The sequence below is a fragment of the Aquila chrysaetos genome, chromosome Z (genome assembly GCF_900496995.4).
Source record: "Aquila chrysaetos chrysaetos chromosome Z, bAquChr1.4, whole genome shotgun sequence".
NCBI classification, from domain to species: domain Eukaryota; kingdom Metazoa; phylum Chordata; class Aves; order Accipitriformes; family Accipitridae; genus Aquila; species Aquila chrysaetos.
Genome location: NC_044030.1, coordinates 53193210 through 53198262, shown reverse-complemented (window position 1 = coordinate 53198262; position 5053 = coordinate 53193210). Strand labels below are relative to the sequence as shown.

Genomic DNA, 5053 nt, shown 5'->3' with positions numbered 1-5053 from the left:
CATCAATTCTATTTGAACTGGAGTTTTGCTTTTACATTTTTGTCTTGGTTTAAAAATTACTTATGTGAAGAATTTGTTGCAAATCATGCAAGTTGTTCTGTTGGTGAACAATGCTAATTAAAATGTGTTTTACTGATGGAGTAAATTTGTGTAAATTTAGCTTAAATTCAATTTACTAGGTTGACTAATTCTCTAATATATTTCATTTCATGTAAGTAGTTGCAGAATTTGCTCACCTCCATATTGTCACTTTATCTGCTTACATATTCAGTGATTTTATTCATATCTGTTTTCTAACCCTTTAAATTTTCTTCTGAGCCCTCAAGAATTTTCTCCACTAGTTATGGCCATCACACCTGGAACTGATATATCCAAGAACAGTCCCATTTCAAAGTAGAAAGATAAGAGAATCAACCTATGTCTACCAAGACTGTTGCTTATACGAGCAAGGGTTACAATAGTTTTTTGTGTACAGTGGGAATTTGTGGTCAGCCTTTATTTACTTACCTCCTAATCTTTAAAAGTTACTGCCTCCCAAGCTGGAATCCCCCACTGTAAAAGAATGGCCTATGTTCCTCCATCCTACATGTAGATCTTGCATTTAGCTGTACTTGATATGTTTTTAGATTGTCTTGGTCTTCTTAATTTTCCCCTTTTTTTGTGACAATCCTGGAGTCATTTATAAACATTATTAATGGTGATCTACCATTCTCTTGTATATCTGCAATAAAAATGTTAAGTGGTGAAAAGTCAGAATAAACGTGCAGGATTCCAGTGGAAACATGTCTGCCTCATTGTGCCTGTCCATTTGGCTTCACACATATATCTGTCAAATAACCTGAGAGTGTCTGGAATGTTTTTCACTGTGCTATTGCATGACAATAATAGGTCATAACATGAAGAAATACAGGAACACTAAGGCAAACTATTTATTTTCTCAGTTGCTGGTACAAAATATTGTTAAACTAGTTACTTAGATGACATAATTTACAGCCAATATGCTTGAGTTGAACTATAGTAGTGCAGTGGAAAAAATCTTACAATTTCTCACTATGCTAAGAAATAATTTCCTCAAACCAAGCAATCACAATCAAGTTACTGCTTTAGAAGTGAATAAATATAACCATCATTACAAAGCAGAATATTTCACAAGACTTTTTTTGTCTTGCATATTTATTTGCATTTACTTAATTTAAATTTGTTAAAGAATCCTTCTAAACTGAACTTTTACATACTTGAAAAGCATACCCAAAAGAACTTTGAAAATGGGATTTTAATTATTTCTTTACTTTTCTAACATTGTAGACGCAAAGTGACACTTTAAACAGAAAACATATTAAGGTCTCAATGTCCTCTTTGAGGAGGCAGTTATTTTCATAATTTAGAGTCACCTTAAATTGTATTTTTTCATTCAATACATGTTGTAAGTGCTATCTGATTCAGAAAAGTTCTTTTCTCTGGATCTTATGGTACTGAATAAATTATTTGCAATCATCATTAATCCCAATACTTCAGGTATAAAATAATTGAAGTATACCTCTTCAATCAGTTTATGGTAGAGTACTGCACAGACATAAAACAGACTTCCTGATGTCATATAATCAGATATAGACATAGTAATGCACAGAATATTTTTGCCTGAGTATGGCAATTCTTTTTTCCTCTTCAATTCGAGATGACTGCAGTTGGAAATGCAAGTGGCGGACAGCATTTTGTGTAGGTGATTTTCTATTTTATCAGGGCACAATGTAATTTTTTCATCATTCTTAATATCACAGGGCATTTTAGTAATGAAGGACTTATTAATAAACTGGCAGCATCTAAAATAAACTTTGACATGAGTAAGGAAAACTTATTTTATTTTTGGTCATGATAAAATTTTATATTCATTTTTTGTGTTAAAAAACAAGACTCCACTTAATTATATAATCCAATTCACCTCTATATTCCTCTGGCTTTGTATTACATAAATTACACAAATGTAAATCTTTAGTAATTGAATCATGACTAAGGCTCTGGAAGCCAAAAAGAACTTAACAGATAATATTTTTGTAACCAGAGTGCAAGGAAGGATGAAAGGAGATATTTTGTTTCTCCTGGACAAAAAAAGGAAATGATATAATCCTTTGCTCTTCTTAGCACAATGACACTTTTTCCACCTGTAGTTTGTAGCATGTTTTCAAGATGAAGAAGTTAGACTGTGCTTTCAGGAGGAATACAGCACTCCCACTACTCTAAATAACATTTTGACTGTGAGACACATCCTGTGAGACACACTGAAAAACTGACAACGTTCTGACATCTAGTCTTTGTACGCATAACACCTGATCATCTGCTCTAGTAATAAAGGCTAGATAGCTAATGGAGAAGGAATCCCAGAACATAACAGGATAGGAAGAAAACTCTTTAATAAGTAATGCTCTGGTTATAACTTTATTTCTCGCCTCCAGAGAAGGTTTGTACCAGAGAGTAGACCCGACATTTCAGCCACAAACAGCCTTTCTCAGGAGAGTAGTTTGTATTCAATAAAGGACACAGCTTAAATTTTTTAAAGACACTTTTACTTCATAGTAATGCCTGATAAAGGTCATCCATGTCTGAACTGTTGCCCCCACTGGTACAAGAATGATGTGGAGATAAAGCAGCAGACATTATGAGTCAAGTCTTCTGGTAGTGTCCATACTCCTTAAAAGCGAAGATACGCAGCAGAAGCCTTTAAAGCTAGAGACACAATAGTAGTGTAAAGTAAGTATAAAATCACATGGAATGACTTAACCAAGTATATATAGCATACAGGTATATGAAATTTTTTTTTTGACAGCTGTTCAGATTTTATTTTGGTTTACTTTGGTAACTATATTTTCTCCATGATACTACCAGAGCAATAGCTGATGGCTATCAGAGAGTAAAAAAAAAAACTTTTCAGACAATTTATAATATGGCTAAACTAAATCTCTGAACTGCTAGTACCTATTTCTCAGCATTGATGCTGCACTATATCTTTTACACAAAATTCATCAACAGAACAACTTTTGGCATTTTCTCTATATCTTATTCACATAATATTATGGTTTAACTTTGTGACTCAAAATAAAGATGACAGTTAACATAATGGTTATTTATTGTTAACCCATATGTCTGCATAATCTCTGATACCTTCCATGCACTAAATGTTAACATGATTTCCAATTGCCAATCTAACAGTAAACTACAAATATGTTGTGTATTGTCTGCCCCAGTTATTTCTATAACTTCATACATCTTCTGCCCCCCCAGCAGGCTCTAAAAGCTTACACAATTACCTACATTCTGTGATTATTCTTTGGAACACAGATGTGTACATACATAGCCTGTATTAAAAAAAACCAAAACCCACCCCCCCCAAAAAACCAATGCAATAAACAACAAAAGAAAAGAAGTTCAAGATTTTGTGTGTGCATGAGAAAGAAGTGTATTTAGGACAGAAATTAATGATTAATCAGTTGAGAATTCTGCCTTATTATTTTTAAATTAGTTTCTCTCTTCAGCAGATTCTTAGGTGTGCAGGAGAGTATGACAGAATGTGGACTATCACTCACCGGAATTGCTCAGTTTTGTTTATAATTAAACTGATGTGTGTATGGAGGATCCTACCATTTGACTTCTTAAAATGTGGTTCGTCAAAGGAAAGTGAAAATTCCCACTTGTTTGTCTGTAGCCTTCAACATGATCTCATTATCATGAAATCTCATGATCTCACTGGTATTCTGGAGAGCAAGAGAAAACAAACTGTGTCACAGCTATATTGTCAGTATGAACCTCAAAATTAAAAACAGTTTTCAACTGATTACTTTGGTAATGACAGAGCATGCACATAGGCACTTATACACGTCCTTTTTCCAGTAGAGGTACCTCTAACAAGGAACTGTAGATCCCACAAGAATCTTGATTTTCATTAAATAGCTAACCTTTTACTGTTACGTATTGAAATTCATGTGATAAACTTGTTTTGGAAACCAATTTTCATTTTAATCTAAAGCACTGTTTAGCAAGAGAGATATAATTAAACAGCTGTACATTTCTAACTAAGGTAAAAGAGTGACATCAATGAAACCAAGCCTTATTTGGAAATGAGTATAACAGTGCCTTTACATCAGTAATTTAAGAAAAAAATTATCTATTCCACAGACCAGCATTGTAGGTAAACAAACCTTGAATGAAGAAAAATGTCAAATCCAGTCCTCAATACAGAACTCATGTTGCATTAATATACTTTAAACTGTGGAGTCTATGTTTTCAGGATTGAGTATTTGCCCTACCCCATCACACAAATGTATATGTTTCATACATTTCTATGATGTCTGAGCAACATACAAATATGAAGAAATGCATCACTTAAGAACCTGTATGAAGCAGAGGTATATTAGCACTTGATGCCTTTCTTAAGCAAAGAACTATAAAATTACTTTACCATATGGGTTAGGTTATCTGTCATGGAAAAAGAAGCTGCTGAATCTCAGTCATCGTTCTTAAGCAAGATTTCTTCTTTCTTCACTCACCCTCCTTATTTTTGTAGAAGGCCAGCAAAATCATCCAAAAAAAGGTCAAAAGAAGGTATAAAATATTTAAATTTGAAATCTATAAAATCCATTTTATTTTAGGGGAGATAAAATAGTAAGTATGCTGAAAGAGTGAAAACAACCCTATGCACAGGGTCAGCCCAACGTGCAATCTTTTGTGTTACTTAGCAACTTAAGTGATGACAAGACTCCAGCTCTGACCACCTACACATTTAATGCTAAATAAATACATATTTTGAAATCTGATTTTAGTTCATCAAAGATATACTTCTTCTTCTTAAACAAGAGCTAAATAGAGAAATCTCACACCATAGCTCTAAATATAGGTATTACAATGAGGACTCCACTGCCAAGACAGAATAGCTGCTAACCCATCATCAACAGGAGGCATAATCTTCGTTATTCACCATGTCTTCTATAATAAAATATCATTTAAAGCTCGGAGGGTTTGTGCAAACACATGGAGGTGGAGAGGATTTGTGGAGCAATCAGAA

At 33.6% G+C, this 5053-nt stretch overlaps 1 long non-coding RNA gene across 1 annotated transcript; it reads right to left on the bottom strand.

The window, feature by feature from the left end:
* Positions 1-2585: 2585 nt before the first annotated feature.
* LOC115336562 lies at positions 2586-4530 on the bottom strand. Its single transcript, XR_003921828.1, has 3 exons — positions 4451-4530; positions 3579-3746; positions 2586-2721 (listed from the first exon to the last, which is right to left on the bottom strand). It is a non-coding gene; the product is annotated as an uncharacterized LOC115336562 (long non-coding RNA).
* Between the last annotated feature and the right edge of the window lie 523 nt (positions 4531-5053).